Raw genomic sequence first — 22,247 nt, forward strand, 5'->3', positions numbered from 1 at the left:
GCCACCGTGGGCTGCCCCAAGTTTGTGAGGTTCTTTTTCCATGCAGCCCCTGTGCCCCAGCAGTGCTAAAACCATCTCCACCTTCACCTGCAAGACTGCTGTCAAGAAACTCACCCAGTGGCCATCCTCACCTAGCAGGGAGCCCAGCTCCCTGTGCACAGCCTTACACCCCAGCTCAGGCCCACCACGAGCAATAAAATGTTTGCAAATACAAAGATGTGGCGTTTGTGAGGGTCCCCAGGACGAGGTGAGAGATGAGAATTTGACTCCATGTTTTCAGGAGCTGATTATATTGTATTGTATTATATTATATTTCATATCATATCATGGTATACTAAAACTATACTAAAGAAAGAGAAAGGAGACATCAGGAGGCTTAACAAGAATGAATAATAAAGACTCCTGAGAGACTCAGAGAGTCTGACACAGCTGGCTGTGATTGGTCATTAATTAAAAACAATTCACATGGAACCAATCAAACATTCACCTGTTGGTAAACAATGTCCAAGCCACATTCCAAAGCAGCAAAACAGGAGCAGCAATCAGATAATTATTGTTTTCATTCCTCTCTGAGGCTTCTCAGCTTCCCAGGAGAAAATCCCGGGCAAAGAGGATTTTTCAGAAAATATCATGGTGACACAAAGACAAGCAAAGGATCTTCAACTCATCAATTCAACATGTGCAGAGCCAAACAGCTGCTATTTTATCTGTCAGCGTGGCAGATATGGTAGTTACTATGCTTGAAGTAGTGCCAGGAATTAGCAGAAAAATCAACAAGCCAGGGCATCAGTGCTCTGGGACATAAAATAGCAGCTAACTCAATAAAGCTGCTCTCTGGGTTAGCAGTAAAAGCCAGGTCAGCTCCAGGGAGCAGAGTCTAAGTCAAACTGAGGTGTCTTTTCTTCCTGCCTCAGGTACCCTGGAGCCAGGCCCTCCCACACACATTTTCTGACTAGGCAGAAAGAACTTCCCAATCTAAGTCTTTCCTGTTTTGTTAAAATAATCCTACTCTCAGCTTTAATATAAAGATCACACAGACAAACAGCACCTTCAAAGATCCCTTGAAAGCAAAAAGCTCATGAAATACCAAAGCAGAGCCCAAATTTGTCCCATTCACCTACATGCAACTTGGCAACATGCACACATCCAGCAGGAAGCCTTACAAGTGCAGTCTGGAAAACACAAGTTATGAATATTTCCTTTTCCCTACCCCTTCTTTCATAATGTGCATTAACAGAGATACTATTTAATTTGATCAGTAGACTTTGAAATACTTTGAAATGTTCTTTTGAAATACAGTGAAACATGACTAAGGCTATGACCAGATGTGCTATTCCAGTTGAAACAATCAAGGCTCGAAGTTAAACACCTCAAGTTTCATCAAGCACAGCTCAGATAACTGTGACAGTGGTCACAAGGGCTCTTGATTGAGGGAAGAGACGAGAATGTTGACTCCATGTTCAGAAGGCTTGATTTATTATTTTATGATACATATATTACATTAAGACTATACTAAAAAGAAATAGAAGGAAAGGTTTCATCAGAAGCTAGCTAAGCTAAGAATAGAAAAGAAAGAATGATAACAAAGGCAGCTCTCTCGGACTCTGTCCAAGATAGCTCGGTCCTTGATTGGCCATTAGTTATAAACATCCAAGATGGGCCAATCCAGACGGACCTGTTGCATTCCACAGCAGCAGATAACCATTGTTTGCTTCTGTTTCTGAGGCCTCAGCTTCTCAGAAGGGAAAATCCTAAAGAAAAAGATTTCCACAAAAAGATGTCTGCAACAGATAACCTACTAACATAACTACCAGCAAGTGTAGCTACTTCCAACTTTTTCGAGTCAAATAGCATCCATTTGCTCAAGAGTTCTTGAGTAGATGTGAAAAAAAAAATAAAAAAACCCACAAAAAGGAAGAACTCCTTGATGGCACTGGAATTAAACGTGTGCATCTAAGACTGGTGGGAACCTGGGACAGAAGGGGGACAGCAGGAAGCACTGGATGTCATGACTCCAGAGAGCTGCAGCATCAGCAAGTGCCACAGCCTGCAGGACAGGCTGAGACCATCAGGCACCAGCCCTGAGCAGCTTCCAGAGCAGGAACTCTTCCAAATACACAGCTCTAAGGGCAGCATCTGCACAATGAAATGCTGTTAGGCCTGGTGCTAGGTGCGTTTTGGTTTTTTCCTTTTCCCTCTGGCATTTGCCTGGTTCTCACTGCTCCTGTACTCTGATTTTTGGTGTCGTTTCTAAAGTACCTTCTGCCTTACCCGATAGGTCACTGTCTGGTAGGATTTTTACCCTGGCTTGTGCCTGGGCCCAGTGAGCAAAAAAAGCATCTGAGTTCCCTAAACTGAATGTCCCTGCACTCACTAGAACCTACACAGGCATAAACCAGGCACTCCTTTCACTCCTCCAAGTCCCTCTCCTCACTCTCCTCAGACAAGATTCCCATCTATTGATCCTCCCTGGCCCCTCAGCACCCCTTCTCCCTGCCTTCCTCCAATTCTTTGCACACCTGTGGGACACCTGCAGCAGCTGGACACATTTCTAGCCCAAGGGCCACAGCTTTCCTGCAGGAGGAGCAGCTGCTGCAGGGAGAGACCTCCTCATGTCACTCATCCTCAGCTTTCCAGGCTGTTCCTTAGAAAGGCTGGCTGTATCCAGGAGACTGAAGGCAAAGAGCTGAGAAGGCAGATGGGGTCACTGTTCCTTGCCTTGTGCCTGCTACCAGACCTCTGGCAGGAGGAACAGGGGATGGAACTCACACACAGAAATAAAAAGTCCTGTAACACATCTACAAAGCACCTACAATTGAAGATTTTCCAGTGTTTCCCAGAACAGCCTGGTTGTCAGAAGGGTGTTGGAAGATGCATCTTTGGCATCAATGCCCAGCAGCCATAATGCCACTGCTGGCAAACAGAGCTCTGAAGGAACAAAGTGTGATTAACTTCCACAGTTCACTGCCCCCTCTCTCTGGTCTTCCCCACACCAGCCCTAACCTCAGAACCAGCACAATTTCAGTAGGAAGGCACAAAACTCATAGAATTTCACTGCAAACTCTTATTTGAGCAGCTGAGCAGGGACTCAGCTTGGTACATGCAGGAGCTGCAGGCAAGCACTGCCTGCCATGCCCAGGGACTGCCCTTGGCCACTCCTCCATGCCTGGCACTTCTTTAGGTGGGTGATAAATTCTTTCATGCTGACTACATTTAATAACTTCCCATGAGCCCAGTGCTAAGTGAGATATTCTCTGAATGTGGGAGGCAGGCAGCAGGACACTGACTGCTAAAGAGCTTGCTAACTACACACTACATGCAAATTCAAAAGATTTACACTTCAAGGATCCATCCTTTTTTCTCCTAGAGTTGACACAGAAGCACGAAGACTGATGCACATCAAGTACATTATAAAACAACTCAGGTTGGCCAGTGGATTTCAGCAAGGGGGTTTCTACATTTACTGCAATGCCAACTCCTTCCCCCATTCTCCTGGGACAACACATGCAACTGAATGCAGAGGTGAGAGACAAATTACAAGAACTTTCATTAATTTAGAGTCTATTACAACTCATCTTTCATTATGTCTCATCACATTCCAAGCAGTAAATCCTATACATTTTTTCCACCACCAACAAAAAAATCATAAATGCATACAAAATATTTTCTAGAGGAGTCTGGTAAATCTTCCTACTCCACGTCATCCAAGGACAACAATGAACCACCAGCTGCATTTCTGCTCTCCAGAGGGGACAGCATTTCACTGCCTCAGAACCCTGCCTTCCCTGAAGAATGAGACACTGAAACCACAAGAGCTGGGAAGCCTCAAGTGGAACACAGCTTACAACAAAACTGAACTGTGTTCAAATGAAAGAAGTAGGTTTCCAGCTCTGTACATTTAGGGAAAAAACACCTTCTGAATACAAATCACACAGGCTGCCTATCTAGTCCTACAGGGAGGACATAAAATTCTTTATGAAGGGTGTGAATCACCTCATTCATCTCAACTTCAAACCCTAACAATAATTCAAATGTTAGCAACTGTTTTGTCAACTTTTTACTGGGAACTACTTCCTAATATGCTTTACCTGCTGTGGTAAGATCCATGTAAGGTGGCAAAGCACAGAAAATTTCAAAGATATTGACAGGGTCACAATAAAATGTATTTCCTATTCTTCTTCATTTTATCTGTCAACATAAAAATCTGTAAGAAGGTTCGACTGGAAGAAGAAAGAAAAGTAAAGATAAATCTAAAGGAACCAAGGGACTATTGGACATTTGGGCCATGGCCTCAGAAAGGGAAATTGCAAGAACAGCATTTAAAAGGAGAGGAATAGCAACTCCTCAATACTCCTTTTCCTCCCAAAATTTGAGTACTTCTGGTTTTGCCATCTCACTTGAAAGCCATACATGAAGCCAAGTGCTCAGACAACTATTTTCTCTTCCTTAAAAATACATACAAGTCTTGCCTAAGTATTAATTTTACAACTAAATCCTAATGCTTTCAATGAGCTTTTCCTGTAAGCCTGTAACTTCATTTTTGCGTATGACTTCAGAATGAGAAATGGCTGATTTAGATCAGTTTTTACCATCATTTGAACATATTTCTTTAGGAAACCATTCTCACTTTCATTATTTAGTTTTAGGGAGAAGAAAGAGGAAAACTATAAAAACCCAGGTGAAATACCCAAGAATTTTAAGGAAAGCACCCTGCACTCTTGATACTATCTACACAAAAGGAAGAACTGAACCAAAACTAAGCAACTGCTTACTAGACAAGACACCCCTCACCAGGGCCAATTCTTCAACTTCATCCCCCATGACACAGCAGTTAATTAAACCAGGCTGCAGCAAGGCTCCAGCATCACAAGGGCTCTGCACCTCGTTCCCTTCCTGTGGTTCCTCATGCAGACAATGCCACTGCTGTCACTGCTGGAATTTGTCACAGACTGGAATGTGATGCCACAGACTGGATCCACGAGCACGGGGAGGCATGCCACAGCAGGAGAGAAAGGAAAGAGCCCAGCACAAGTGACAGTAACTGCAGAGGAACACTCATTCAGCATAGCCATGCACAGGAACCAGCTGACAGCCCCACAGGTCACATACAAGACACCAGGAGCCTGTTTCTGATAGTCTAGGCTGAGCCTAGGTTTATGCTCAGATCACTTCTCCCACCCCAGAACACGTGTGCAGGAAAGAGGAAAGGTAAAAATATCAGAGAGGTTGGTTCAGCACCCCTTCATGTCAATGGAGACACCCAGTGGCATCAAGTCATAAAAAATAAAACAAAATACAGTCAGAGACAGCTCTGTGCTGGGCTTCATGTGGGGATTTAGCAGTTTGAGACTAACACAGCTCTGTACCCACAGAGCTTTGGGTCATCAAAAGTAGATCCTGGAACAGGGATCACAGCCAGGAAACCCAAGAAAACCTGCCCTTAGTAAGAAAAAATCAAAATTAAAATTAAGAGAAAAATGAACCTACAAAGCATTGTGATTTAGAAATGCTTTAATTACCTTAGAGTAACTTGCATTTCATTTCAGACAAGTGCTTGTGATTTTTAGCTGCATGCATTCAATGAAAACCAGTGGAAGGTCAAGCAGCCAAAACCCCAACCCCATCATGGAGCTGGTGACAGCATTTACGGGTCTAAAGCAGTGAGAGTCCATGAGCAAAGTTCATCTAACCCCATGAGGTTAATGCCACACCAGTATTTCCCCTTAACCACATGGCAGTGCTTAGGATGGGACTGCTCTTCTGCCCTTTCTCCTTTATTTTGGCTTTGCTTTGTTCTGTCTGCCTGGACCTTGGAAGATGTTCTGATTGTACCAGGAGCACACAAGGAACAAAGAATTGGAGAATTACAGAGAGTTCACAGTGAAATCTCACCTGAAGGGGCCATGCCCTGATTTCTGGGTACCAGTCCCACCCCTAAGCTGGAAAGCAGCCAAACTCACTGCACAGGACACATTCCAGCAGCCTCTGCAGGACCCCAGCAGAGTGTTCAGCAGGAAAACCTGGATCTTTCTGGGACTCCTTGAGCCAGGATAATGGATTCTGAAACAGATGCTGCTTCCCAAAGGCTGAGGGGAGGCAGGAAGATGTTCTAAAAGCCCTTAAGCTGAGGCCACAGACAAACAACTTTCAAAACCCAGTGTGGAAACCCCTGATGGGCTCCTACATGTGGCAACACTAAAATGCACATTTGACCTTAGGCTCCACACTTTGTCTGAGACATGGAAAAGAGGAAGATCTCTTCCATTAGTTTGTTTAGACCAGTAAGCAGTTCTTAGTGGAGAGTGCCCTCTGCTATGTGCATGTTCAGTGCTTTCCTAAGACCTGCTTTTGATTTGGACCCTGTGCACCTGTTATATAAATTAAGAAATCATGTTTCTCCCTGACATCACTCCAACAAGGCACCTCCACAGCACACTGAACTGATTATCCTTCCCTTCTCCCTTGTGCTGCTCCACCCAGATCCACCAGCACTCCTGGAGCTCTGGGGTGGCCAGCACAGCCCTGGTGGCACAGCTGGACAGGGGGCAGGCAGTGCTGGCTCTGCTCAATCCAGCTCTGGAAAAGCCAGGGGCAGGCAGGGGTGGCAGCCACAGCAGCCAGGCTGGCACAGGCTGGCCCCAGGCAGCCCTTGCTGCTCAGCTCATGTTTTGGCACCTGGGATAGTGACTTAGAACAAACTTTCCAAATCGAAGCCAAGAGCCCTGCCAACAAATGACACTGACACTTTTCATCCCAGCTGGGGTTTGGTTCTGTCAGAGAAGGCACAGCAGGTCTGTTACAACAAGGGGGAAGCTCCCAGTCAGCTTCAGATCCCAAGCAGGTACAGCCAAACCACAGCTGCTTTTTGGGGAATGCAAATGTTTAGATTTCCTGACATATCTAAAGCAAACCAGATTAGAAAGAGTAAATTTGATTATTGCAGCTTGAAACTGAAAATGCAATGCTTTAGCCAAATACAACTTTGGGCTCCTCCAAATGGTAACAGATATATTTTTTCCCAAACTTCAGAACTCAGATTAGGAGATTAAAGCCAAGTCTTCTCTGAGCAGAAGTTTGAAAGCCTTTCCCTGAGAGCTGTGCTTTCAATTCCTTTTTTTGAAGCCCTAGTCTGTTTTGGGAAGCCAGTGGTTTTTCTAGATATACTTTGTTCTCTTGCCTTTACACTCACTACACCACCCCTTTTAACCACCCATGTAAAAGGAGAGGGAGCACTGCAGTTCTCAAAGCTGGATCTTGTTGTGAGCTGCAGGGAGGGAATATTTTCACCACCATCATAGGGCAACCATGTAAAATATCACTTAACAAGCCCCTGCTTCTAAAAACATCACCCCAGCCTTCCAGTTCCCACTTTTCAGTGTTTCCTTATGGAAGGCCAATGGAGCAGGAGCACAGGACATTAAGGTTTGAGATTGGATCAGAGGATGGAGCACCTCTCCTACAATGACAGCCTGAGTGAACTGGAACTGTTTAGCCTGCAGAAGGGAAAGGTTCAGGGTGATCTAGTTACAGCCTTCCAGTACCTGAGAAGAACCTAACAAAAAAAATGGAATTACTGCCAAGAGCATGGAGTGACAGGACAAGGAGAGCAGATTCAAACTCAGAGTAGTAGATTTGATATTAGAAATTCTCTGCTGTGAGGGTGGTGAGGCCCTGGCACAGGCTACCCAGAGAAGTTATGGATGTTCCATCCTTGGAAGTGTTCAAAGCCAGGCTGGACAGGGCTTGGAGCAACCTGGGATAGTGGAAAGTGTCCCTGGGTTGGAATGAGATGACCTTTAGGCTCCCCTCCAACCCAAACCATTCCATGATTTCACCCTCTGAGAGACTCCCAGGACAAGCCATGTAAAGCCCAGCCATGCAGCATTCTGCAGACAGACAGACATGCTTTGGGGAGGACAGACACAAGCTCTGAGCTGGAGCAGTAGAGAATGGTCTGAATTTGGGCAGCATGCCAGGGATGGCTACACAGGACAGGAATAGAGGGATCTAATCCCTCCCTTTGGAGCAAGACCAAATCCACCAGGGGATGCAAACTTTGCCCTCATCTTTGAGCCTTTCTCAGCCACGAAGAATAACTTCCCCACATCAGTAACAACAAAACACTGCTCAAAAATTAACACCCCAACACAGGGAAACACTGATAAACAGAGGGTTAAGGACCAGAGCTCCCCTCAACCTGAAAAATTAAGATATACTCAGACTTGCTCTGGAAATCCCATGTCTATTTGCAAGACTTAAAATTTTGATCAATGTCTTCTGATTTCAGCAGCCTAATTGCCATCTCACCTACACACCTGCAGTGCAGTGAACTGCCTACCACCAGCAAAATCTAGGGTGAGTATTTTATTTAAGTTAGGAGCAAATGCTCCACATGTCTTCAGGTACCCCCATGCTGCCTTTCCACAACAATGCAGTTTCCCATTAGCAGTCCTGCAACTCAACTGCTGCTCAGAGTTTGGTCACTTGAAAACTGATTTTTGTCCATGCTTCCATCTTCCACTACATGGCAAATCTGTGAATTTGTTATTTTGCCTTCCTGATCACTGAATGTTATATATCCCCACACTCTGTTTGCTCCTTCTTCACAATACTCAAACCTTTAAAGGAGGAAGAAACCTATTCTTAGGGCTCAAATACCAAGTTATAATCCTTAATGAGTCACCACAGCTGGAATTCACTTCATTCATTCCAGGTGCATGGGACCCAAATTTAGTTTAGATTCATTTACACCAACAAGCTTATTGCTCGGGGACCAGTGCAAAAGCACAGAGCATCGTTTCAGAGCAGAACAAGCCAGAGCAGTTGTCATGTGAGTGTTACTGCACAGAGGAAGGCCCTAAGAATAGGATAATGCTGTATTTTAGCAAGGAAGAGCTAGGTTCTGCATTAGGGAAAAACCTATGCAGTAGGGTAATTAAGCACTGGAACAAACAGACAAAAAAGACAGTGATCTTCTCTCGCTGATTTAAACAGTTTATTCTGGCCACAAGCAGAGGGAATGGACCAGATGATCACTTCAGCTCTCTTTCAGTACTATTTTCTGTTATTATAATCTTTCAGCAGCTCTCAGCAGTGTATTTTTCTAATTACATCCAGTTTTCAACAGATTAGTCTCCCTTTATTCACATTTCCTAGCACAAACACCCAGAGCAAGCTGTTCCTGGACACCAGCTCCTTTGGCACTATGCTGCTGTACCTTTTGTGAGGATTTGGCCCTTAAGATCTCTCAAGAGTAGAGCTTTAATTTCACAGCACGGATCTTGCTCATTTTACTCCATATTTACCGAGAACAAAGGGAAGACTATGCAAATGCCCTGCTACTTAGACCTGAACAAAGTGGAAGCAAACATGTAGATGTGAATGGGAGACATAATGGTAGGAAAAAAAGCAGCCCTTTTCAAAAGTGAAATGACTTTGTCAGGGTCCCTTTGCACTACGTGCATGGATGATTTGTGACAAAACAAAAAAGTGCTAGCCTAGCACGTCACCCATGTCAGAGATTAGAGCACTTCAAAACCTTCAGTAGTTCAAGCACTCGCTGGAACTTGAAAGGCTTTCTTAGGCAGTGCTGAGCTTCTTTATGGCTTTTACACGACTTTGATGTGCACCTAAGAGTGAGGAATCTTAATCTGAAAGTTTTCTATGGAAACACCCATTTTGTATAATAAATCAGAAAGTCTCATCACCCTGATTAATGCTGAGTCAAAAGTTTGCAAGTGGTTTTTTGCCAGAAGTTAAAGATTCAGTCATTGTTTTGATACCCTGAATTTCCAAGCACTTTGGTACTTTCAAAAGCTTCTACAAAAACTGCACTGGTGTGATATTTCTGATCATTGAAAAAGTATGGTGTGCAAGGAAGTAGGTGCTTCTGCAAGTGTCACTTTCTCCCCCATTCTCACTCCCTCCTTAAAGCAAAGATTTCAAGTTTTCCTTGAAGCTAAGGGATCTGGGGAAATAATCAGTTCCTCCAGTGTTACAAAACCTCTTCTCTGAGTGCAAACATGGATGTGTAAACATCAGCTTCATTTCCCCCCTCACTCCACACCCTTAACCCCTAGGAGCATTAATGGGAATTATGCATGCATAACGAGCACAGAATGCTCCCCTTATGAATAGGGGCCTTGTTGGAACAATGAATACATTTAACCATTAACATCTAGGGATGTGCCCAACTATCCAGTTTAACTAGCTGGCAAACAAAGCTGCCATGACCTATCTGATATTGTCAGGTTTGCCACTGCAGCTCTCTGAAATTTGTCTCTCATTTGTTTCTGCAGGAGGTGACAGCTCTTTGTCACAGGGAGCTCCTCACAGGAGGATGGGCTCCAGAGCCCTGGCACATCCACCATGGGATGGAAGAACTCCGCAGAGGCACAGACCATGACCCCAGGAAGCAAGGAGAGGCATCAGAAGACCAAAAAAACCCTATATATAATTTAAGCACATATATATGCTGGCCATCAGTATTAATAGACACTCAGTAAGAGCAGAGAAAGGCAGAATATGGCACAGAATCACATAAAGTAGGCTGAGAATTACATTTCAAAAGAAAAAAAGTGGAAAGACAACTTCTAGGGGAATAATTTTGTCCTCTGCAGGTCTGAAATTCCTATGCAATTACCTGGCTACACTTGTTCTTTATTTCTGTATTTTAGCTATCAAAACGCAAGCCAGAACCTGAGGATGTGTATCAAAGATACCCTCCTGAGACTTCTGAGTCCACAAAATAAATGTAATGGTAGCATCTGTGATACTCAAAATTCCTCCATTGTCTTAATTTCTTTCTGTATTCTTCCAGCTTGTGCTGTGAAATTTCACAAGTTAAAACTTTACTCATTATTCATGCATGTATGAATACACTAAGAAGGTAATTAATAAGCCTCCTTTAAAACTGATGTACTGAAAAGACTAAAATAGATAGATTTATTCTCCTGGAGGTGCATGCATAGTGTGCATCAGTAAGAAAAGGCAAGGCTGTGATTGCTCCATCATAAATAATTTGTGTAACTCTGCTGAGCTGCTTGGTGCTGTACAATGGCACAGAGCCCCAGGAGGGTCCAGGACAGGCAAGGAATCCATAGAACTCATCTGTCAGACTGCCAGGCCAGCCTCTGGGCAGCACCTTGGACAGAAGTGAGCACTGCTGGCCCACAGGGTTCCTCTGGCTGCCACCCCACCGAGCTGGGGAGCTTCCCCTGCCATCAGACACCAGCACTGGACTCAGTGGTGAGTAGCATGGAATTAGCAAAGCCACCTGAGCTTCACTTCACACCCTGAAACAGGGAGGCAGACCTGGGCTTTAGGTTCTTCTGCAGGGTGGTCTGACAGACCAGTGCTGCTGCAGCAGCTCAGACACAACAGGCTCATCCTGTCATCATCAGCATCACCATAAACAATATTTATCTGCTGGAAGGGACAAAATGCAGCCATAAAAAGTGTCAGAGCAGGTTGGCAGAGTTCTGCTACTGCTACTCCACACACAGCACTGGCAGCTCCCTGTCCAGACCAGGCTCAGGCCCCAGCACACCTGGATCTACAGATCACTGGGTCAGGAAGGACACAAAACAGGGAAAAAACCTCAGGAAAAAACACAAGACCTTGTCCTCCTCAGTCTGTGCTAGGGAATCCTGTGCACAGCTTAAAGCTCTTAGCTTGAAGCTCTGGTTACTTTTGTGCATCTAAACAGAAGATTCTGTGCAGAAATATTTTGTCTTTTGCCATCAAATAATATATTATACTGCCTCAAAACACTAAATCCTCACTGCTTGGTGGAAGATTTAAACAGGCTTGCCTCCCTATCTTATTCTATCCTTAGGATAAATCATTAAATATTAGCTAGATGCTTTCTTTCATCCACTTGTGCTGCTCAGAAGTTCCTTGTATGTGAACAAAGCAAACACCTTTAAATATATCTTTATGGGTATGAGGATGAACCCATCATCTTAAATGCTGATACCTATCAACACATTGATACACTCCATGTAAATTTTGTCACAGGCCAGGTTGCTGTCTGAGAATTGACTCTGATCCATCAAAATTTTTATTTTCCCCAAGAAGCAAAAGCTACACTCTAAACTGGTATGTGATGAGTATGCATTTGAACTATTATTAAACATATGCCACTTTATCATGGCATTTCATGCTTTCATGGGACAAAGATTCAATTACAAAGACTTCACAGTATTTGGAACTGGTTTTATACCATTTAAAAGCAAAACCACTTCACCACCCAGGGTGCATTTTCCACATATCCTTGCTTTTTACAGATCCTCAGGCTATGACATTTCTCATTATTAATCCTTATGAAAGCTCTTCTTTATTTTGATGTATTTATTTTATTGATTTATATAGCAATTATCGTGCCAACCTTGTTTCCACTCACCACATTAGTGCCTTTTCATTAGCACTGCCCTTTGGTTAAGAGCTGTCTGCTCAGACCTGCCACACTACCATAGGGGTGTGGGAACATTATTTTTCTATTATTTTCTCATAACAATTTGGTAGCAAAACTTCAGTGGCACATAAGGTATTCCAGAGGCAGCTTTTGGGAGCCACCAGTGTTTTAGGATGAGTCATTTCCCACTAAGCTTTTTTTCCATCCCAAGGTCCAGTTCAACTCCAGAATCGCCAGATCTTGAGCAGACCATTAAAAATAAAAATCATTACATGCTCTTTTCAGCAGAGATTTCTCAGAGAATGAATAGACCATGTGAATTGTAGCAATACTTGACTCAGTCTGACAAGAAGATTGTGTGCTGGGGGAGAGTAGGTTCTCTGCTGCCTCTTGGATACCTTCCCAAGACATTTACAGGAAAGGTTGATCTGAGTAACTAAGTCATTTTTCTTCTCACCTGGACCAAATGCTCATGCAAGCCACCAAGGACAATGATCTTGGGGCTCGTGGATATGAAAATTACAGGTTTCCATCTGGCAGTGGAACAGCAATTCCATCTTTATGAGGCATTAAGTAAGTTTAAACACATTTTTTCTGCCCATAGATTACTCCCAAGAGGGCATTACAGAGTGGGCAGCTGGTCCTGCGTCAAACAGAAATTTAAGACATGGGAAAAGAAGGGGAAAAAAGATGTTACTGCTGGTGAGACCTTGCCTGTACCCACAGGCATGACCAGCTTCAGGTCAACACTTCTGGTGACAGCCTGAGCCTGAAGAGTGCTATAAAGCCATGAAAAGATTAATGAAGGAAGGATCCTTACTCCAGAGGAGCTGCAGGCTGCAAAAGCAAAGCTTTCCTTCTACTCAGAACAGCTATTTCAGCAGGCACAGACCACAGCCCCTGACTGAGTGAGAGAAGTGAAGGAAGGACAGCTTTCAGGTTCAGCTTCCAGGTCAGAAAACAATGTAACTTCTAGCCCTTTCCCTCACCTAAGGAAAGAATTAAGTGAAAGTCAGCCTGAAGAAGTGAAGGCGTAGCTCAGTGATAATTTTTCTAGCTGCAATCTATCACCCGTTCACGGTGGGTATTCAGCAATAAAGTTACTCACAGCAATATATCATTATATAGTCTGTAGACAGGGAAACTGAGTAGCGCACAACAGTTGTGCTACTCAGAGAGTAACAAAGATGGGAACAGAATCCCTCTCACACTGGACCAGCCCACCCTCTCTGTGATATAAATCACCAAGCAGTGTGTGTGTTCATAAATAAGCAAATACCAAGTGCAACAGGAAAAAACACCTTCCACGTAACAAGCTGCAAGGTAATGCCAAGGACATTTCAAACTTGGGTAACAACCAGGTTGGCCAAAAAGAAACAGGAAGCTCATGGAAACAGGGCTATTTTTTGTGCCTTTTTTCACAACTATAATGTAACCACCCTACAATGTTCCTCTGCATGAACAGAACTGTGCTCATCCAGCAATGTTTCCTCTCAGATGGACCCTTCACCCACCCTGCTGAAGGCAGTCCCACAAACCACATGTGCAGGTGGACAGAATACCCAACTGCAGCTCACACCAGAGCATTTTAGTCTCTCATTCTGATGGAGTAAAAGCTTCCCAGAGCCAATACAGCAAGTCCACATCTCCCCTGACAGAATGTTACTGTGAGCAAAATGCCTTCCTGCACTACACCTTCACCAGGGGAACCTCGCTGCTCTCATTAGGCTGGCAGAAAAGCTGAGCAGGAATGAAAGAAAAACAGGAGAATAAAGTGTGGCATGACCCACTTCCTAAGAAAATGGGCAATTTAATAGATATTCTTGGACATATAGAAAATAGGGATCTAGCTCATGCTCCTTTCTCAACACACATGGGAGCTGTGCCACACACTGAGGTGGGAAGAGATCCAGTCTAATGCATGCACCACACGCAGCAAGGGGCTTCTGGTGGGAATCTAGGACTTGTCTGTCATTATTCAGAAAGTAAAACAGTTTTAATCTATAAATTGTTAATGCATGTCCAGCTCTACAATGGGATATTCAATATATACACAGTAATGAACACTCCTGCTGATTTAAGGCGCAGGATGACACCAGAGAATAAAGCAGCTTTACTAGAACAAAACCTGCCCTTCAGAAGCAAGTTCCAGAGCACGGCCTGGGCATCTTCTGCTCACTTTGTAAACCAGTAGTACAACAAGATAAAGCTAATCATCCCTCTGGTAGTTTTCTACAAGATGATTATTTATAAGGTAAAGAGTTCCTAAAATTCTTTCATAAATGACATATTTTCCATGCTTCCCAGAAACCAGCCCAGTTCTTCTCTCTTACTTACCATATGTTTACAGACTGGGGTTTTTGCATGCTCAGACACTAGTCAACCAGCCAGAGGGAGAAATGAGCATATGTGAATGTAGGATGTTCTCATAGTTGGTTACATGATTACCCAAGGAGTCACAAGAGGACTTTTACTGTATTTGTGCAGGGAGCCCCACGGCAGGGAGGAATGATGAATCTGACTCCATGTTCTCAGAAGGCTAATTCATTATTTTAAGATACTATATTAAAGAATGCTATAATAAACTATACTAAAGAATACAGAAGGGATGCTTAGAGAGGGCTAAAAAGATAATAATGAAAACTCCTGACTCTCTCCAGAGTCCGGACACAGCTTGGCCCTGATTGGCCAAAGAGTGAAAACAACTCCCAGCAGAATCCAATGGAACAATCACCTGTGGGTAAACAATCTCCAAACACATTCCACATGTGAGCACAACACAGGAGAGGCAAATGAGATAAGAATTTTTTTCCTTCTTCTCTGAGGCTTCTCAGTTTCCCAGGAGAAAAATCCTGGGTGAAGGGATTTTTCAGAAAATGTGAATGCCACAGACTTTTATTCTGCTTCTGCTACCGTTCACTGCCTGACTGTGGTCACGTCACATCACATCACAGACTCCACTGGGGTTCATCCAGTTGTCCCCCTGAGAACTTGGAGAGCGGTGACAGGCAGGCACCAGCACGTTCCATGTCCCAGAAAAACCTGGGAGCGTCCAGAACTCCTCCGGAGCCCATGCCAGAGCGCACTGGAGCTGTAACCCAAGCCAGGGCTGGCAGGGCACGGCCAGCACAGCAGCCCCCGCCCGGGAGCCATTCCAGACGGGGCAGCACGCCTCAGGTCGGAGCTATCCAGACTCCCTGGAACCAAAGGCTTAGTCCCCTGGCAGGATTAACACAGCCCTGCACCCCTGGAGACTGCTTAGAATCCTCTCTCATCAAAATGTCAACCAAGGAGCTCCCACAGAAACATCCCAGCTCAGTCTGTGATAATCACAGTACACGATCAGGGACACATTACCTCATTTCTCAGTCTGGGGAAGGCACAAAAAGCCCTTCCTGTGGATCACAGCCAAGGCAGGAGTACCTTTACCTGACCAGTCTTTGCTATTTGCAGCAAATTACCCTTAAAACATTCCATTTGTTCCAAAAAATTAGGGTACCAGAGAGAAGCACAGATTCCACCAGAGGAAAAGGGAGTCTCACAGACAGACCAAGCAGATCTGCTGTTTGAAAATGCCTGCAGCTTGGATGTCACACCATCCCATACCCAAACATGTCCTTAGCCCTGCACTCACCCATGGACTAGACTTCAGAGGACAAAAATAACTCATGTCTTTTGGGGGAAGCTGTGGAAGAGAAACCTAGAAGAAAACTCCTGCTCATCTCTAAGAGCTCATTCAGGTGACACTTTTCAGGCAGGCTGCTGCCAGATTCACATCACACCTTACGAGCAAAAGCCCTTTTTCTTCCTTTCCTTAGGAGTCTTCCTCCTTCCCTTGACACTACATTTTACCCAGGAGGCTGGCAGCTCCTGCCCAAGCTCCCCACCTCACATCAGGCCATGCTGCCAGCCCTCAGCAATCCCAGCAATGGGGCTGCAGGCCAGGTGAGCACAGGGAAGCAGCTCCCAGCCCACCAGTCCTGCGAGGCTGGATCCAGGATCCACCAGCTGACAGCTCCAGCACTGCAACCACAGCTAATGCCACAGGAGAGGGTAGGCTGCCAATTCTCCCAAGCATTTAATCTGATTCCAGGTGAAATGGGTACCACCCATAAGAGGAGACAGAAAACTTACACCTGTCTGTCTGTCCATCCCTCCCCAGGCACTGGGTTGGGCCTCTCTCCCTGACTGAGCTGCTGGTTTTTGTGAAGGGTCTAAGAACTCAATAATCATTAAGACTTCTGCCAGATTTGTTGTATTAGCTTATAAATACTGGCTTGAGATTAGCCAAGGGCTTTCAACACTTTGGTGACTAAAAATATCTAATACACAGACAACAGGACTGCAAAAGTTTCATTTTTTTTAGAGAAAAGCCCAAACCAACATGCAGGTGACTGAGGAGCACCCCAGGGCAGGGCAGGTCTGGCCCATGTGAGCAGAAGTGAGCAGTAATAAAAGCTCCTGGCTTTTATTCAGCTCACTTATAATAAATAAATACAATAAATGTAATAATAAAAGAGAGTGAATAAAAGCTCCTGGCACTGCACCCAGGGCTCAATTCAGCCCAGCACGCTGCTCCCCAGTGCCACCCCCAGCTGCCCACCACTCTTCCACTTTAGCTGACATCCAGCATCACCAGGGGATGTGCTTCAACATTTGTGTGGCATTAAAATGCATCATAAAATGAGCCCCAATGTCAGGAGAAATGTGTGTATATTAAGACATATTCGCTGATAACAGCTGCCCAGGAAGATGCTGGAAAACACTTCAGTGTTTAATTAAAAGAGGGCACAAGACAGGAGGCATTAGTGCCCAGCAGGGATCATCAAAGCACACCAGCTGTGGTGCAGCAGAGTGATACTCAAGGAACAGGGAAGATCAATATGCACCACTTGTTCTCAGCTCTGCTCCAACCCCCTTCAAAGCAAACCTTTATGAGCTGAAATTTAAAAGCATTATTACCCTCCCTCACCTTGTCTCTTGCCACTTCTTTTCTGGGAGCTTTGTTGTTCAACAGGGAAGTTGGACAGGACACGAGAAGACAATGAAGCCTGTCCACAGCAGTAGGGTTGGAACTAAATGAGCTTTAAGGTCCCTCCCAACCCAAAGCATTCCACGATTCTGTGATTCTCTTCAGCACCACAGGACCTACACCTTCCTTCTGAAAGCACATAACTTTTTGAGAAAGTTTCCTCTACAGCACTAAAGTTTTATAGATAATGTAAATCCCTCCATTTAAAGTTGGAGGAACTTCTTCCAGGAAGAGCTCAGGAGAGAGGGTTAAGCATCCATCACAATGGATGAAAAGCCTTGTTTTGCCTCTCCAGAACAACCACCATCAGACGCTTCTATCAGCACAGAACAGGAAAACCAGGCTTCAAAATGCCATTCCTGCAAATCTCTTCTTGCCAGAAAATGACAAATGATTCCTCCTCCACAGGTAACTCTACACCCCTGTGTCATCTCAACTACCTCATGCAAAGTGAAGATCACCAGCACTCTGCAATCGATTACAGCCACAAGAGATCAGCCCAATGGCTGATCAAATTTAATCCCCAAGACAGAAACCCGTGCCAGAAAATGTATCCAAAACTCATCTAAGACAAGGAGTCTTTCCATCAAACTCTACAGGCTTTGAATAGAACTGCTCTCAAAAAAAAAGTAAAAATAATAAAACAACAACCCAAATTGAAACTTGTACCACCACACACCTCTAGGCAATTGCAGTGGCATGACGTAGCTAGAAATTATGTTAGGAGATTGACATTCTCTTTTTTATTTCAATGCCTACAAACATTGTCTTTAAACAGATTCACTGAACTATTTAGACTGGAAAACATGTAAAAGTGAGGAATGTGACTTCATTATCTAGATATATGGTACATTCACAAGAGTTTAATTACAAAGTGCTTCATTCCCCTTACCAGGTTAGTTGTAGAATATGCAATAAAAAAAGTCTATTCTTATTATCTATGTGTTACTTTCCCCTTTCAGTGCTGCCAGGCATTGTTCCCGAACTCTGAAAAGGCAAAACGGAACAACGCTCTGCTCATCAACTTTCCCAAGTGCTGCAGACTTACTGCTTAACTAAGCAAAAGCCAAGTTCTGCCGGCTGTATCCCTCCAAGGTGTCACCTCTGCCTTTCCCTATGACAGCGCTCCCGAATTCATCTGCAAGATAACTCTTCCCGGGTCAGAACTTAAAGCGAATTCACCCCCCGTCTGATGACCCCACACCTGGCCGGCAAAACAAGCCTGCCAAAAAGTGCCCGGTACTGCCTGCCTGCTGCCAAGGGAGCCTTGCCGCGGGGAGCGCTCTGCCCGGCACTCAGCACAGGGATGGCAGCGGTGCGAACGCGGGATGGAGCCCCGCTGCTGGCGGTGGGCACCGGTGTGAAGCACCACCTGCACGGTGCAGAAGCAGCAGTCCTGCCGCTCTCCCTTCCCGGGAAATGCCGAGTTCTTTCAGCCAGCGCCGTGCCCGGCGCGCTCGGTGCCGCTCCCCAGCCCGCAGGGAGGGAGCCGGGGCGGCAGCGGCACGGCGGGACCCCGGCTGAGGCGAGCCCGGCTGAGGCGCCCGGCCCCCGCCCCGCGCCCCGCAACCCTCCCGCGGCGGAGCGGCCACCCGCGGGTACCCCGGTACTGACCGGCCGTGGGCACGTCGGGGACCAGCTTGAGGGGCCCGATCTGCCGCAGCTGGAACGCCGTCCGCACTTCGTGGCAGCTGGGGACCTGCCCGCCGCCACCGCGCCGCACAGCCCCGCCGCCAGCAGCCACAGCCCCAGGACGGCGCGGCTCCCGCCGGCGGCCATCTCGCACCCCGGCCACGGCCGCGGGCGGCCCGAGCGCTGCGGGGCGCGGGCCCTCAGCCGGTCCCGGCGGCGGCAGCGCTGCCCCCGCCCGCCGCCCGCGCTCCTCCTCGGCGGAAGCGGCCGCCGCCCCTCCCCGCCCCTCCCAGCGGGGCCCGAGGGGCGCCGCCGCCCCCGAGCGCGGCGGGGGGCGGGGCCGGCAGCGGGCCGGGAGCCCTGGGAGCCCCGGCCGGGCGGGGGGCGCGGGGCCGGCAGCCCTGGCAGCCCTGGCAGCCCTGGCAGGGACCGGCCCCGCGGGACGGCCGCGCTGAAGTTTGCGCTGAGCATCGCTACGGTCCCTGCAGAGCCGGCCAGGGCAGGGATCGCACCCGGCCGTGCCCGGAGAAGGGAGATGCGCGCTCTCGGCGTTGGGCTGCTCAGAACAGGTACGAGAGCAAACCGAGCAGGAGGAATAAAGGGAATAAAGCCCCGAGCACTGCAGGTTGCACACTCGTTCACGGTTTGATTCGATCCTGAAATTCCTAGCAGATGACACGGAACGTTCTTCGTGAGACAGTGTTAACTCCAGTGTTAACTCCAGCCAACAGTCCCTGCAGAGAATAGAAACTTTACCTCAGGAAACACATCTTTATACACCAAATGCAGATATAAATTGTTCATTTGTACCAAAGCCAGCAGCAGTTCCATCCTGTGTGGTTCGGGGGGCATAGCCCCCTCCTGGGGATCACACCACCTTCGAGAGGTGGTCTGCGATCTTTTCACTGCCCTCAGCAAGCTCCGGTGTCAACTGCTTTACCACACGTCCGAGAGCTACGCTCAACACCTATGAACATTTTCCATTTCACAAAAACATTCAATTTCCAGAGAAGCCAGACCCAAGCAGTCTCCCACAAAGAGTCCCATTTGCACAGTACCTCTCAGGCATATGGAGCACGTTACCAGCTGCAAGAATGACTATTGTTTGGGGCCGTTATGTCTGATTTCTTGAAGGTTACTTGCAACCCTCAAGATGCTTCTAATGTGCTTCTGGAGCAGCAGGGGAGCCCACCTGCAGCTAATTTAACCATTATACATTCCCATAGGTCGTAATGAGAGGCTGAACTCAAGTGCTGAAGTTGCCTAAGTTGTATTTTAATAGCTAGAAGCACAAATCCTTTAAGCAATTTACTTGTATTAACTTTGTTCCTATCAAGACAACAAGAGCTTAATTTCACCTTTTTTTGAGAATAAAAACCACAAGCAATTTGATGTAGACCATTTAACTCATAAACTAAAAGAAAAAACAAACTGGAAGAACAGACCAGCCGTATAATCAGGCTTCTTAATTCAAAAGTAGAGAACAAGTCACCTTGAAAGCCCTCTGCTCACCCAGTTTAGAGCTGCAGTCCCTGGCTCATCCTGCAGCTTTCCAAGGTCACCCAAGAGCCCAGGACACGATGGAGCAAGCCAGCACACACCAAAAGGGCTGAGCCCCAGCGAGTCCAGAGCCCATGGACACTGAGACAGGCTATACACCCAGCAAGGCTGAAGTTACACGCACACACGTGAACAAATCAAGGCGGCAACAGGTAGGTTAAAGAGAGATGAGGGAATGATCAGCATCAGTGACAGAAGAAATCAGCATCATAAGGCACAGTACCCCAGCTGCCAAACTATTGTCCATCATGTGGGTTTGTGCACCCAAGGAAGATGTTATAACAAGTTGCCCCCAGTTGCATTTTGTTTAACCTCAGGCCCAATCCTAAAAGACTTTATTCAGACAATACCCCCATTTGACTTCAGTGGGAGTTCTGCCAGAAAAGAAATGGCAGGATGATGGATCTGACAAATAATTTACTTGACAAATAACAGCATTATTTGGCACATATATTATTCTATGAATAGCATCAAATCAGTCCTGTGCAAGGGCTTGAGGCATTTAATTCAGTGGGAGTTTTGCTATTGTTTTCAGTGGGTGGCAAATTCAAATCCCTAGTTCTTTCCTAACATGATTTTAGTGCCTCATCTTTGTATGATGGGTGTTCTTTTCATCACCTGTCTTTTTAAGTTATGTCACTTATTTGTAATTGGTCCTCATATTGTTTGCAGAGGACAGCCCATTACATCATCTCCAGTTCCCCTCCCTGCCTCAAAATCCTGCTAAGGAACCAGAATTATTCCTGTGCCCAGCAGAAAACTCAGTGAAGTGGAATGTCCATACATGTAATACTGGTTACTTCATTACATAAGGAAACATTTGCATTTCTCATGATTTTGTGATATCTATACTGAGCAGCATTAAATAAAGATGGTGTGTTTCAGGCTGGAACTTAATTTTTTTTCCCCTCTTCCAAAAGAATAAAAGTAGACCCTTCCACACACTGCTCAGGGGTGTGTTTTTGCCTCTGATTATATCCATGACAATGAGGTGTAACAATGAGATAGTCGTTATCACCTGAGCTGCCCCAGGTGATGTGCATGCACACAGTCCACAGGTAATTGCACCCCTCGCATCCCAGGGGTGACACTTAGCTGTCACACCTCCTGACACTGCTCAGGTGACAAATGAGAGCCTTCTGGCACCACTGAGCATCCAAGATTGCTGCTTAAACCCAGCCAGTGAGAAGTGACAGGCGCTCCAGGGCTCTGTCCCTACCAAGTGATCCTCAAACCCAGCGTCGTGTTTGGCTTCCCAGAGGACTGGGAACACACACCACAGGCAGGATACAGTGGGCTCCATGGAATTCAGCCCCCACTTCTCCAAAACACAATTCCACATAGAGCAGGACAGTCAGAGTGGCTGGAGTGGAGGTGGGCAGGTGCTTAATGGCAAACACACGCCTGAGGGCTTTGCTGGAGCGGGCTGCAGATAACACCAGAGCTGTTTAGCCAATTATTGTACATGACATTCTACCACACTTGAGCAATTTGCTTGGAACAATCACAGTTTACCTTGTCAACAGGTGTCTTGTATTTTAACAAATGAATATTTATCAACTGTACATCACTGGGAACTGTATCAGTACTTCTTACAATGAATGGCCA

The 22,247-nt window shown here is 46.0% G+C and overlaps 1 protein-coding gene across 1 annotated transcript in view; it reads right to left on the reverse strand.

Moving 5' to 3' along the window:
* Window positions 1-19,272, reverse strand: part of LOC115906989 (glypican-5-like) — a 378,698-nt gene extending 359,426 nt beyond the window's left edge. The window contains exon 1 of the mRNA XM_030954603.1: window positions 19,062-19,272. The gene's annotated coding sequence lies outside the window, so the exon portion shown is untranslated. The remainder of the gene's footprint in view (window positions 1-19,061) is intronic.
* Window positions 19,273-22,247: the final 2,975 nt, after the last annotated feature.

This window comes from Camarhynchus parvulus, chromosome 9, assembly GCF_901933205.1.
Source record: "Camarhynchus parvulus chromosome 9, STF_HiC, whole genome shotgun sequence".
Lineage (NCBI taxonomy): Eukaryota > Metazoa > Chordata > Aves > Passeriformes > Thraupidae > Camarhynchus > Camarhynchus parvulus.